Source organism: Rattus norvegicus, chromosome 10 (assembly GCF_021556685.1).
Source record: "Rattus norvegicus strain SHRSP/BbbUtx chromosome 10, alternate assembly SHRSP_T2T, whole genome shotgun sequence".
Lineage (NCBI taxonomy): Eukaryota > Metazoa > Chordata > Mammalia > Rodentia > Muridae > Rattus > Rattus norvegicus.
Genome location: NC_141543.1, coordinates 3904282 through 3919671, shown reverse-complemented (window position 1 = coordinate 3919671; position 15390 = coordinate 3904282).

Genomic DNA, 15390 nt, shown 5'->3' with positions numbered 1-15390 from the left:
AGTGCTTCAGTCCATTAAAACGTTGCTCTATTTGAATAACAAGCTTATTAAATGCGAATCCTATTTGGAACCTACTGAATTCACCATGATACTTAGATTACGTTTGTTTAACTGTTGCTATATATTGAAAAGCACACTCATACAAGCATGTCCCATTCGGAACTCACTGAATTCGCCTACAAATTTTGATTCCATTCCTGAAAATTTTTATATATCCCGAAGAGTCCACTTATTACTACTGCGGCCTATTGGGAACTAACCGAATTCACCAACTTACTGAGATTCGGCTCACCAAATTTTGATAAATCTTTTAAAGCACACAATTACAAGAGTCTGCCACTGGGCCTTACTGAATTCACAAACAAACAGTGTTTCAGTTCGTTAAGACTTTGCTCTATCTTGAATAACAAGCTTATTACATGAGAATCCTATTGGGAACCTACTGAATTCACCATGATACTTAGAATCCGTTCCTTAAAATGTTGCTATATATTGAAAAGCACACTCATACAAGCATGTCCCATTGGGAACTCACTGAATTCGCATAGATATTTTCATTTCATTCGTGAAAATTTTTCGATACCCCGAACAGTCCACTTATTACTACTGCGGCCTATTGGGAACTAAGTGAATTCACAAAGTTACTGAGATTCGGCTCACCAAATTTTGATAAATCTTTAAAAGTACACATATTACAAGAGCCTGCTACTGGGAACTAACTGAATTCACAAAGAAAGAGTGTTTCAATTCGTTAAAACATTGCTCTATCTTGAATAACAAGCTTATTACTTGCGAATCCTATTGGGACCTATTGAATTCACCATGATACTTAGAATCCGTTCCTTAAAATGTTGCTATATATTGTAAGCACACTCATACAAGCATGTCCCATTGGGAACTCACTGAATTCGCCTAGAAATTTTGATTCCATTCCTGAAAATTTTTCTATATGCGAACAGTCCACTTATTACTACTGCGGCCTATTGGTAACTAAGTGAATTCACCAAGTTCCTGATATTCGGCTCACCAAAGTTTGATAAATCTTTAAAAGTATACATATTACAAGACCTGCTACAGGGAACTAACTGAATTCACAAAGAAACAGTGTTTCAGTTCGTTAAAACGTTGCTCTATCTTCAATAACAAGCTTATTACATGCGAATCCTATTGGGAACCTATTGAACTTACCAAGATACTTAGATTCCATTCATTTATATGTTGCTATATATTGAAAAGCACACTCATACAAGCATGTCCGATGGGGAATTCCCTGAATTCGCCTAGAAATTTTGATTTCATTCGTGAAAAATTTTCTATATCCCGAACAGTCCACTTATTACTACTGAGCCCTATTGGGAAGAAACTGAATTCACCAAGTATCTGAGATTCTGATCACCAAATTTTGATAAATCTTTAAAAGCACAAAATTACAAGAGCCTGCTACTTGGAACTAACTGAATTCACAAAGAAACAGTGTTTCAGTTCGTTAAAACGTTGCTCTATCTTCAATGACAAGCTTATTACATGCGAGTCCTTTTGGGAACCTACTGAATTCAACATGATACTTATAATCCGTTCCTTAAAATGTTGCTATATATTGAAAAGCACACTCATACAAGCATGTCCCATTGGGAACTCACTGAATTCGCCTAGAAATTTTGATTCCATTCCTGAAAATTTTTCTGTATCCCGATCAGTCCACTAAATACTTCTGCGGCCTATTTGGATCTACCGGAATTGATGATATTACTGAGATTCGGTCAGGAAATTTTGATAAATCTTTAAAAGTACACATAATACAAGAGCCTGCTACTGGGAACTAACTAAATTCACAAAGAAACAGTGTTTGAGTACGTTAAAACGTTGCTCTATCTTGAATAACAAGCTTATTACTTGTGAATCCTATTGGGACCTAATGAATTCACCATGATACTTAGATTCCGTTCCTTAAAATGTTGATTTATATTGAAAAGCACACTCATACAAGCATGTCCCATTGGGAACTCACTGAATTCGCCTAGAAATTTTGATTCCATTCGTGGAAATTTTTCTATATCCCGAACAGTCCACTTATTACTACTGCGGCCTATTTGGAACTACCCGAATTCACGAACTTACTGAGATTCGGCTCAGGAAATTTTGATAATCTTTAAAAGTACACATATTACAAGAGCCTGCTACTGGGAACTAACTTAATTCACAAAGAAACAGTGTTTGAGTACGTTAAAACGTTGCTCTATCTTGAATAACAAGCTTATTACTTGTGAATCCTATTGGGACCTACTGCATTCATCATGATACTTAGAATCCGTTCCTTAAAATGTTGCTATATATTGAAAAGCACACTCATACAAGCATGTCCCATTGGGAACTCACTGAATTCGCATAGAAATTTTCATTCCATTCGTGAAAATTTTTCGATATCCCGAACAGTCCACTTATTACTACTGCGGCATATTGGGAACTAAGTGAATTCACAAAGTTACTGAGATTCGGCTCACCAAATTTTGATAAATCTTTAAAAGTGCACATATTACAAGAGCCTGCTACTGGGAACTAACTGAATTCACAAAGAAACAGTGTTTCAATTCGTTAAAACATTGCTCTATCTTGAATAACAAGCTTATTACTTGGGAATCCTATTGGGACCTATTGAATCACCATGATACTTAGATTCTGTTCCTTAAAATGTTGCTATATATTGAAAAGCACACTCATACAAGCATGTCCCATTGGGAACTCACTGAATTCGTATAGAAATTTTCATTCCATTCCTGAAAATTTTTCTATATCCCGAACAGTCCACTTATTACTACTGAGCCTTATTGGGAAGAAACTGAATTCACTAAGTATGTGAGATTCGGCTCAACAAATTTTGATAAATCTTTAAAAGTGTACATATTACAAGAGCCTGCTACTGGGAAATAACTGAATTCATAAAGAAACAGTGCTTCAGTCCATTAAAACGTTGCTCTATTTGAATAAAAAGCTTATTAAATGCGAATCCTATTTGGAACCTACTGAATTCACCATGATACTTAGATTACATTTGTTTAACTGTTGCTATATATTGAAAAGCACACTCATACAAGCATGTCCCATTCGGAACTCACTGAATTCGCCTACAAATTTTGATTCCATTCCTGAAAATTTTTCTATATCCCGAAGAGTCCACTTATTACTACTGCGGCCTATTGGGAACTAACCAAATTAACCATGTTACTCAGATTCGGTTCAACAAATTTTGATAAATATTTAAAAGTACACATATTACAAGAGCCTGCTACTGGGAACTAACTGAATTCACAAAGAAACAGTGTTTCAGTTCTTAAAACGTTGCTCTATCTTGAATAACAAGCTTATTACTTGTGAATCCTATTGGAGATCTACTGAATTCACCATGGTACTTAGATTCCGTTACTTAAAATGTTGCTATGTATTGAAAAGCACACTCATACAAGCATGTCCCATTGGGAACTCCCTGTATTCGCCTAGAAATTTTGATTTCATTCCTGAAAATTTTTCTATATCCCGAACAGTCCACTTATTACTACTGCGGCCTATTGGGAACTAACCGAATTCACCAACTTACTGAGATTCAGCTCACCAAATTTTGATAAATCTTTTAAAGCACACAATTACAAGAGTCTGCCACTGGGCCTTACTGAATTCACAAACAAACAGTGTTTCAGTTCGTTAAGACTTTGCTCTATCTTGAATAACAAGCTTATTACATGAGAATCCTATTGGGAACCTACTGAATTCACCATGATACTTAGAATCCGTTCCTTAAAATTTTGCTATATATTGAAAAGCACACTCATACAAGCATGTCCCTTTGGGAACTCACTGAATTCGCATAGATATTTTCATTTCATTCGTGAAAATTTTTCGATACCCCGAACAGTCCACTTATTACTACTGCGGCCTATTGGTAACTAAGTGAATTCACCAAGTTCCTGATATTCGGCTCACCAAAGTTTGATAAATCTTTAAAAGTATACATATTACAAGACCTGCTACAGGGAACTAACTGAATTCACAAAGAAACAGTGTTTCAGATCGTTAAAACGTTGCTCTATCTTCAATAACAAGCTTATTACATGCGAATCCTATTGGGAACCTATTGAACTTACCAAGATACTTAGATTCCGTTCCTTTATATGTTGCTATATATTGAAAAGCACACTCATACAAGCATGTCCCTTTGGGAACTCACTGAATTCGAATAGATATTTTCATTTCATTCGTGAAAATTTTTCGATACCCCGAACAGTCCACTTATTACTACTGCGGCCTATTGGGAACTAAGTGAATTCACAAAGTTACTGAGATTCGGCTCACCAAATTTTGATAAATCTTTAAAAGTACACATATTACAAGAGCCTGCTACTGGGAACTAACTGAATTCACAAAGAAAAGGGTTTCAATTCGTTAAAACATTGCTCTATCTTGAATAACAAGCTTATTACTTGCGAATCCTATTGGGACCTATTGAATTCACCATGATACTTAGAATCCGTTCCTTAAAATGTTGCTATATATTGTAAGCACACTCATACAAGCATGTCCCATTGGGAACTCACTGAATTCGCCTAGAAATTTTGATTCCATTCCTGAAAATTTTTCTATATGCGAACAGTCCACTTATTACTACTGCGGCCTATTGGTAACTAAGTGAATTCACCAAGTTCCTGATATTCGGCTCACCAAAGTTTGATAAATCTTTAAAAGTATACATATTACAAGACCTGCTACAGGGAACTAACTGAATTCACAAAGAAACAGTGTTTCAGATCGATAAAATGTTGCTCTATCTTCAATAACAAGCTTATTACATGCGAATCCTATTGGGAACCTATTGAACTTACCAAGATACTTAGATTCCGTTCCTTTATATGTTGCTATATATTGAAAAGCACACTCATACAAGCATGTCCCATGGGGAATTCCCTGAATTCGCCTAGAAATTTTGATTTCATTCGTGAAAAATTTTCTATATCCCGAACAGTCCACTTATTACTACTGAGCCCTATTGGGAAGAAACTGAATTCACCAAGTATCTGAGATTCTGATCACCAAATTTTGATAAATCTTTAAAAGCACAAAATTACAAGAGCCTGCTACTTGGAACTAACTGAATTCACAAAGAAACAGTGTTTCAGTTCGTTAAAACGTTGCTCTATCTTCAATGACAAGCTTATTACATGCGAGTCCTTTTGGGAACCTACTGAATTCAACATGATACTTATAATCCGTTCCTTAAAATGTTGCTATATATTGAAAAGCACACTCATACAAGCATGTCCCATTGGGAACTCACTGAATTCGCCTAGAAATTTTGATTCCATTCCTGAAAATTTTTCTGTATCCCGATCAGTCCACTAAATACTTCTGCGGCCTATTTGGATCTACCGGAATTGATGATATTACTGAGATTCGGTCAGGAAATTTTGATAAATCTTTAAAAGTACACATAATACAAGAGCCTGCTACTGGGAACTAACTAAATTCACAAAGAAACAGTGTTTGAGTACGTTAAAACGTTGCTCTATCTTGAATAACAAGCTTATTACTTGTGAATCCTATTGGGACCTAATGAATTCACCATGATACTTAGATTCAGTTCCTTAAAATGTTGATATATATTGAAAAGCACACTCATACAAGCATGTCCCATTGGGAACTCACTGAATTCGCCTAGAAATTTTGATTCCATTCGTGGAAATTTTTCTATATCCCGAACAGTCCACTTATTACTACTGCGGCCTATTTGGAACTACCCGAATTCACGAACTTACTGAGATTCGGCTCAGGAAATTTTGATAATCTTTAAAAGTACACATATTACAAGAGCCTGCTACTGGGAACTAACTTAATTCACAAAGAAACAGTGTTTGAGTACGTTAAAACGTTGCTCTATCTTGAATAACAAGCTTATTACTTGTGAATCCTATTGGGACCTACTGCATTCATCATGATACTTAGAATCCGTTCCTTAAAATGTTGCTATATATTGAAAAGCACACTCATACAAGCATGTCCCATTGGGAACTCACTGAATTCGCATAGAAATTTTCATTCCATTCGTGAAAATTTTTCGATATCCCGAACAGTCCACTTATTACTACTGCGGCATATTGGGAACTAAGTGAATTCACAAAGTTACTGAGATTCGGCTCACCAAATTTTGAAAAATCTTTAAAAGTACACATATTACAAGAGCCTGCTACTGGGAACTAACTGAATTCACAAAGAAACAGTGTTTCAATTCGTTAAAACATTGCTCTATCTTGAATAACAAGCTTATTACTTGGGAATCCTATTGGGACCTATTGAATCACCATGATACTTAGATTCTGTTCCTTAAAATGTTGCTATATATTGAAAAGCACACTCATACAAGCATGTCCCATTGGGAACTCACTGAATTCGTCTAGAAATTTTCATTCCATTCCTGAAAATTTTTCTATATCCCGAACAGTCCACTTATTACTACTGAGCCTTATTGGGAAGAAACTGAATTCACTAAGTATGTGAGATTCGGCTCAACAAATTTTGATAAATCTTTAAAAGTATACATATTACAAGAGCCTGCTACTGGGAACTAACTGAATTCCCAAAGAAACAGTGCTTCAGTCCGTTAAAACGTTGCTCTATTTGAATAACAAGCTTATTAAATGCGAATCCTATTTGGAACCTACTGAATTCACCATGATACTTAGATTACGTTTGTTAAACTGTTGCTATATATTGAAAAGCACACTCATACAAGCATGTCCCATTCGGAACTCACTGAATTCGCCTACAAATTTTGATTCCATTCCTGAAAATTTTTCTATATCCCGAAGAGTCCACTTATTACTACTGCGGCCTATTGGGAACTAACCAAATTAACCATGTTACTCAGATTCGGCTCAACAAATTTTGATAAATATTTAAAAGTACACATATTAGAAGAGCCTGCTACTGGGACCTAACTGAATTCACAAAGAAACAGTGTTTCAGTTCTTAAAACGTTGCTCTATCTTTTATAACAAGCTTATTACTTGTGAATCCTATTGGAGAACTACTGAATTCACAATGGTACTTAGATTCCGTTACTTAAAATGTTGCTATGTATTGAAAAGCACACTCATACAAGCATGTCCCATTGGGAACTCCCTGTATTCGCCTAGAAATTTTGATTTCATTCCTGAAAATTTTTCTATATCCCGAACAGTCCACTTATTACTACTGCGGCCTATTGGGAACTAACCGAATTCACCAACTTACTGAGATTGGGCTCACCAAATTTTGATAAATCTTTTAAAGCACACAATTACAAGAGTCTGCAACTGGACCTTACTGAATTCACAAACAAACAGTGTTTCAGTGCGTTAAGACTTTGCTCTATCTTGAATAACAAGCTTATTACATGAGAATCCTATTGGGAACCTACTGAATTCACCATGATACTTAGAATCCGTTCCTTAAAATTTTGCTATATATTGAAAAGCACACTCATACAAGCATGTCCCATTGGGAACTCACTGAATTCGCATAGATATTTTCATTTCATTCGTGAAAATTTTTCGATACCCCGAACAGTCCACTTATTACTACTGCGGCCTATTGGGAACTAAGTGAATTCACAAAGTTACTGAGATTCGGCTCACCAAATTTTGATAAATCTTTAAAAGTACACATATTACAAGAGCCTGCTACTGGGAACTAACTGAATTCACAAAGAAACAGTGTTTCAATTCGTTAAAACATTGCTCTATCTTGAATAACAAGCTTATTACTTGCGAATCCTATTGGGACCTATTGAATTCACCATGATACATAGAATCCGTTCCTTAAAATGTTGCTATATATTGTAAGCACACTCATACAAGCATGTCCCATTGGGAACTCACTGAATTCGCCTAGAAATTTTGATTCCATTCCTGAAAATTTTTCTATATGCGAACAGTCCACTTATTACTACTGCGGCCTATTGGTAACTAAGTGAATTCACCAAGTTCCTGATATTCGGTACACCAAAGTTTGATAAATCTTTAAAGGTATACATATTACAAGACCTGCTACAGGGAACTAACTGAATTCACAAAGAAACAGTGTTTCAGTTCGTTAAAACGTTGCTCTATCTTCAATAACAAGCTTATTTCATGCGAATCCTATTGGGAACCTATTGAACTTACCAAGATACTTAGATTCCGTTCCTTTATATGTTGCTATATATTGAAAAGCACACTCATACAAGCATGTCCCATGGGGAATTCCCTGAATTCGCCTAGAAATTTTGATTTCATTCGTGAAAAATTTTCTATATCCCGAACAGTCCACTTATTACTACTGAGCCCTATTGGGAAGAAACTGAATTCACCAAGTATCTGAGATTCTGATCACCAAATTTTGATAAATCTTTAAAAGCATAAAATTACAAGAGCCTGCTACTTGGAACTAACTGAATTCACAAAGAAACAGTGTTTCAGTTCGTTAAAACGTTGCTCTATCTTCAATGACAAGCTTATTACATGCGAGTCCTTTTGGGAACCTACTGAATTCAACATGATACTTATAATCCGTTCCTTAAAATGTTGCTATATATTGAAAAGCACACTCATACAAGCATGTCCATTGGGACTCACTGAATTCGCCTAGAAATTTTGATTCCATTCCTGAAAATTTTTCCGTATCCCGATCAGTCCACTTATTACTTCTGCGGCCTATTTGGATCTACCGGAATTGATGATATTACTGAGATTCGGTCAGGAAATTTTGATAAATCTTTAAAAGTACACATATTACAAGAGCCTGCTACTGGGAACTAACTAAATTCACAAAGAAACAGTGTTTGAGTACGTTAAAACGTTGCTCTATCTTGAATAACAAGCTTATTACTTGTGAATCCTATTGGGACCTAATGAATTCACCATGATACTTAGATTCCGTTCCTTAAAATGTCGATATATATTGAAAAGCACACTCATACAAGCATGTCCCCTTGGGAACTCACTGAATTCGCCTAGAAATTTTGATTCCATTCGTGGAAATTTTTCTATATCCCGAACAGTCCACTTATTACTACTGCGGCCTATTTGGAACTACCCGAATTCACGAACTTACTGAGATTCGGCTCAGGAAATTTTGATAAATCTTTAAAAGTACACATATTACAAGAGCCTGCTACTGGGAACTAACTTAATTCACAAAGAAACAGTGTTTGAGTACGTTAAAACGTTGCTCTATCTTGAATAACAAGATTATTACTTGTGAATCCTATTGGGACCTACTGCATTCATCATGATACTTAGAATCCGTTCCTTAAAATGTTGCTATATATTGAAAAGCACACTCATACAAGCATGTCCCATTGGGAACTCACTGAATTCGCATAGAAATTTTCATTCCATTCGTGAAAATTTTTCGATATCCCGAACAGTCCACTTATTACTACTGCGGCATATTGGGAACTAAGTGAATTCACAAAGTTACTGAGATTCGGCTCACCAAATTTTGATAAATCTTTAAAAGTACACATATTACAAGAGCCGGCTACTGGGAACTAACTGAATTCACAAAGAAACAGTGTTTCAATTCCTTAAAACATTGCTCTATCTTGAATAACAAGCTTATTTCTTGCGAAACCTATTGGGACCTATTGAATTCACCTTGATACTTATTCCGTTCCTTAAAATGTTGCTATATATTGAAAAGCACACTCATACAAGCATGTACCATTGGACAGTCACTGAATTCGCCTAGAAATGTTCATTCCATTCCTGAAAATTTTTCTATATCCCGAACAGTCCACTTATTACTACTGAGCCCTATTGGGAAGAAACTGAATTCACGAAGTATGTGAGATGTGGCTCAACAAATTTTGATAAATCTTTAAAAGTATACATATTACAAGAGCCTGCTACTGAGAACTAATTGAATTCACAAAGAAACAGTGCTTCAGTCCGTTAAAACGAGGCTCTATCTTGATTAACAAGCTTATTAAATGTGAATACTATTGGTAATCTACTGAGTTCACCATGATACTTAGATTCCGTTCTTTAAACTGTTGCTATATATTGAAAAGCACACTCATACAAGCATGTCCAATTAGGAACTCACTGAATTCGCCTACTAATTTTGATTCCATTCCTGAAAATTTTTCTATATCCCGAAGAGTCCACTTATTACTATTGCGGCCTAATGGGAACTAACCGAATTCACCATGTTACTCAGATTCAGCTCACCAAATTTTGATAAATCTTTAAAGGACACACATTACACGAGCCTGCTACTGGGAACTAACTGAATTCACAAACAAACAGTGTTTCAGTTGTTTAAAACGTTGCACTATATTGAATAACAAGCTTATTACTTGTGAATCCTAATGGAGTTCTACTGATTTCACCATGGTATTTAGATTTCGTTACGTAAAATGTTGCTATGTATTGAAAAGCACACTCATACAAGCATGTCCAATTGGGAACTCCCTGAATTCGCCTAGAAATTTTGATTCCATTCCTGAAAATTTTTCTATATCCTGAACAGTCCTTATTACTACTGCGGCCTTTTGGGAACTAACCGAATTCAAAAACTTACTGAAATTCGGCTCAACAAATTTTGATAAATATTTAAAAGCACACAATTACAAAAGCCTGCTACTGGGCCTTACTGAATTCACAAAGAAACAGTGTTTCAGTTCGTTAAAACGTTGCTCTATCTTGAATAACAAGCTCATTACATGCGAATCCTATTGGGAACCTACTGCATTCACCATGATACTTAGAATCCGTTCCTTAAAATGTCGATATATATTGAAAAGCACACTCATACAAGCATGTCCCCTTGGGAACTCACTGAATTCGCCTAGAAATTTTGATTCCATTCGTGGAAATTTTTCTATATCCCGAACAGTCCACTTATTACTACTGCGGCCTATTTGGAACTACCCGAATTCACGAACTTACTGAGATTCGGCTCAGGAAATTTTGATAAATCTTTAAAAGTACACATATTACAAGAGCCTGCTACTGGGAACTAACTTAATTCACAAAGAAACAGTGTTTGAGTACGTTAAAACGTTGCTCTATCTTGAATAACAAGATTATTACTTGTGAATCCTATTGGGACCTACTGCATTCATCATGATACTTAGAATCCGTTCCTTAAAATGTTGCTATATATTGAAAAGCACACTCATACAAGCATGTCCCATTGGGAACTCACTGAATTCGCATAGAAATTTTCATTCCATTCGTGAAAATTTTTCGATATCCCGAACAGTCCACTTATTACTACTGCGGCATATTGGGAACTAAGTGAATTCACAAAGTTACTGAGATTCGGCTCACCAAATTTTGATAAATCTTTAAAAGTACACATATTACAAGAGCCGGCTACTGGGAACTAACTGAATTCACAAAGAAACAGTGTTTCAATTCCTTAAAACATTGCTCTATCTTGAATAACAAGCTTATTTCTTGCGAAACCTATTGGGACCTATTGAATTCACCTTGATACTTATTCCGTTCCTTAAAATGTTGCTATATATTGAAAAGCACACTCATACAAGCATGTACCATTGGACAGTCACTGAATTCGCCTAGAAATGTTCATTCCATTCCTGAAAATTTTTCTATATCCCGAACAGTCCACTTATTACTACTGAGCCCTATTGGGAAGAAACTGAATTCACGAAGTATGTGAGATGTGGCTCAACAAATTTTGATAAATCTTTAAAAGTATACATATTACAAGAGCCTGCTACTGAGAACTAACTGAATTCACAAAGAAACAGTGCTTCAGTCCGTTAAAACGAGGCTCTATCTTGATTAACAAGCTTATTAAATGTGAATACTATTGGTAATCTACTGAGTTCACCATGATACTTAGATTCCGTTCTTTAAACTGTTGCTATATATTGAAAAGCACACTCATACAAGCATGTCCAATTAGGAACTCACTGAATTCGCCTACTAATTTTGATTCCATTCCTGAAAATTTTTCTATATCCCGAAGAGTCCACTTATTACTATTGCGGCCTAATGGGAACTAACCGAATTCACCATGTTACTCAGATTCAGCTCACCAAATTTTGATAAATCTTTAAAGGACACACATTACACGAGCCTGCTACTGGGAACTAACTGAATTCACAAACAAACAGTGTTTCAGTTGTTTAAAACGTTGCACTATATTGAATAACAAGCTTATTACTTGTGAATCCTAATGGAGTTCTACTGATTTCACCATGGTATTTAGATTTCGTTACGTAAAATGTTGCTATGTATTGAAAAGCACACTCATACAAGCATGTCCAATTGGGAACTCCCTGAATTCGCCTAGAAATTTTGATTCCATTCCTGAAAATTTTTCTATATCCTGAACAGTCCTTATTACTACTGCGGCCTTTTGGGAACTAACCGAATTCAAAAACTTACTGAAATTCGGCTCAACAAATTTTGATAAATATTTAAAAGCACACAATTACAAAAGCCTGCTACTGGGCCTTACTGAATTCACAAAGAAACAGTGTTTCAGTTCGTTAAAACGTTGCTCTATCTTGAATAACAAGCTCATTACATGCGAATCCTATTGGGAACCTACTGCATTCACCATGATACTTAGAATCCGTTCCTTAAAATGTTGCTATATATTGAAAAGCACACTCATACAAGCATGTCCCTTTGGGAACTCACTGAATTAGCATAGAAATTTTCATTCCATTCGTGAAAATTTTTAGATATCCCGAACAGTCCACTTATTACTACTGCGGCCTATTGGGAACTAACCGAATTCAATATGTTACTCAGATTCGGCTCACCAAATTTTGATAAATTTTAAAGGACACATATTACAAGAGCCTGCTACTGGGAACTAACTGAATTCACAAAGAAACAGTGTTTCAGTTCGTTAAAACATTGCTCTACCTTGAATAACAAGCTTATTACTTGCGAATCTTTTGGGACCTATTGATTTCACCATGATACTAGTTTCCGTTCCTTAAAATGTTGCTATATATTGAAAAGCACACTCATACAAGCATGTTCCATTGGGACCTCACTGAATTTGCATAGAAATTTTGATTCCATTCGTGTAAAATTTTTCAATATCCCGAACAGTCCACTTATTACTACTGCGGCATATTGGGAACTAAGTGAATTCACAAAGTTACTGAGATTTGGCTCAACAAATTTTGATAAATCTTTAAAAGTACACATATATCAAGAGCTTGCTACTGGGAACTAACTGAATTCACAAAGAAACAGTGTTTCAATTCGTTAAAACATTGCTCTATCTTGAATAACAAGCTTATTACTTGCGAATCCTATTGGGACCTATTGAATTCACCATGATACTTAGATTCTGTTCCTTAAAATGTTGCTATATATTGAAAAGCACACTCATACAAGCATGTCCCATTAGGAACTCACTGAATTCATCTAGAAATTTTCATTCCATTCCTGAAAATTTTTCTATATCCCGAACAGTCCACTTATTACTACTGAGCCTTATTGGGAAGAAACTGAAATCACTAAGTATGTGAGATTCGGCTCAACAAATTTTGATAAATCTTTAAAAGTATACATATTACAAGAGCCTGCTACTGGGAACTAAGTGAATTCACAAAGAAACAGTGCTTCAGTCCGTTAAAACGTTGCTCTATTTGAGTAACAAGCTTATTAAATGCGAATCCTATTGGGAACCTACTGAATTCACCATGATACTTAGATTACGTTCGTTAAACTGTTGCTATATATTGAAAAGCACACTCATACAAGCATGTCCCATTCGGAACTCACTGAATTCGCCTACAAATTTTGATTCCATTCCTGAAAATTTTTCTATATCCCGAAGAGTCCACATATTACTACTGCGGCCTATTGGGAACTAACCAAATTCACCATGTTACTCAGATTCGGCTCAACAAATTTTGATAAATCTTTAAAAGTACACATATTACAAGAGCCTGCTACTGGGAACTAACTGAATTCACAAAGAAACAGTGTTTCAGTTCTTAAAACGTTGCTCTATCTTGAATAACAAGCTTATTACTTGTGAATCCTATTGGAGATCTACAGAATTCACCATGGTACTTAGATTCCGTTACTTAAAATGTTGCTATGTATTGAAAAGCACACTCATACAAGCATGTCCCATATGGAACTCACTGAATTCGCCTAGAAATTTTCATTCCATTCCTGAAAATTTTTCTATATCTCGAACAGTCCACTTATTACTACTGAGCCCTATTGGGAAGAAACTGAATTCACGAAGTATGTGAGATTCGGCTCAACAAATTTTGATAAATCTTTAAATGTATACATATGACAAGAGGCTGCTACTGGGAACTAACTGAATTCACAAAGAAACAGTGTTTCAGTTCATTAAAACATTGATCTATTTTGAATAACAAGCTTATTAAATGTGAATCCTATTGGGAACCTACTGAATTCACCATGATACTTAGATTCTGTTCGTTAAAGTGTTGCTATATATTGAAAAGCACACTCATACAAGCATGTCCAATTCGGAACTCACTGAATTAGCCAAGAAATTTTGATTCCATTCCTGAAAATTTTTCTATATCCCGAAGAGTCCCCTTATTACTACTGCGGCCTATTGGGAACTAACCGAATTCAATATGTTACTCAGATTCGGCTCACCAAATTTTGATAAATTTTAAAGGACACATATTACAAGAGCCTACTACTGGGAACTAACTGAATTCACAAAGAAACAGTGTTTCAGTTCGTTAAAACATTGCTCTACCTTGAATAACAAGCTTATTACTTACGAATCTTTTGGGACCTATTGATTTCACTTTGATACTTAGATTCCGTTCCTTAAAATGTTGCTATATAATGAAAAGCACACTCATACAAGCATGTTCCATTGGGACCTCACTGAATTTGCATAGAAATTTTGATTCCATTCGTGGAAATTTTTTCTATATCCCGAACAGTCCACTTATTACTACTGCGGCATATTGGGAACTAAGTGAATTCACAAAGTTACTGAGATTTGGCTCAACAAATTTTGATAAATCTTTAAAAGTACACATATTACAAGAGCCTGCTACTGGGAACTAACTGAATTCACAAAGAAACAGTGCTTCAGTTCGTTAAAACGTTGCTCTATTTGAATAACAAGCTTATTAAATGCGAATCCTATTTGGAAACTACTGAATTCACCATGATACTTAGATTACGTTTGTTAAACTGTTGCTATATATTGAAAAGCACACTCATACAAGCATGTCCCATTCGGAACTCACTGAATTCGCCTACAAATTTTGATTCCATTCCTGAAAATTTTTCTATATCCCGAAGAGTCCACTTATTACTACTGCGGCCTATTGGGACCTAACCAAATTAACCATGTTACTCAGATTCAGTTCAA